Source organism: Egretta garzetta, unplaced genomic scaffold, assembly GCF_000687185.1.
Source record: "Egretta garzetta isolate BGI_Z169 unplaced genomic scaffold, ASM68718v1 scaffold1193, whole genome shotgun sequence".
Taxonomy (NCBI): Eukaryota; Metazoa; Chordata; class Aves; order Pelecaniformes; family Ardeidae; genus Egretta; species Egretta garzetta.
Window position 1 is genome coordinate 35,352 of NW_009259129.1, and position 579 is coordinate 35,930.

A 579-nucleotide genomic window follows, 5' to 3' on the forward strand; every position below is an offset into this window, starting at 1 on the left:
CCGGGCAGAGGCGGTGCTGAGGGCCAGGTTTTGGGGTGGGATGGCAGGGGTAGGGGAGCGGTTGGGCTGGGGGAGCTTCAAGGGCTTTGCCAACCCAAACCATTCTTTGGTTCTAAGGGGGGGATTCCCGTGAATTGCAATCCCTGTGTGGCTTTATTCTGTTTTCTATTTATTTTATTCCTTGCTGCCCTCAGCACTTCGGTGTTGTGATGAGGTGGCGCCAGGTATTTCAAAATCTGCCTGGTTCCTGGCAGTAGTTTGTCCCCAACTTGGCACACAGAGGGCGAGGGGTTGGGCACGTGTCTGACACTCCCCCCTTGCTGGTGCTGGGTAACCCAGCTGCTCTTGGCTGTGGTGCAGCCTGGGCTTCTCCGTGTTGAGGTGCTCCTGGAGCCGGCTGCGCTGCTGTGCCGTGGTCCGTCCTGGGTGTGCTCCTGTTCTGCCTCCAGCAGAACACTTGCCGCTTGTTCCTGCGTTTCCGTTGCCCCCAGAACCAATGGTGCTGCCTGACGTTCTGCTGCACTCGCCCCCCCGCCCTTCTCCTGGCTCTTTCCACGCAGTCAGCAGCTACGTCCTAAA

General features: G+C 59.1%; 1 protein-coding gene across 1 annotated transcript in view; it reads left to right on the plus strand.

Moving 5' to 3' along the window:
• Positions 1 to 579, plus strand: part of LOC104123313 (uridine-cytidine kinase-like 1) — a gene marked incomplete at its 3' end in the record, with an annotated part of 27,017 nt that overhangs the window by 17,299 nt on the left and 9,139 nt on the right.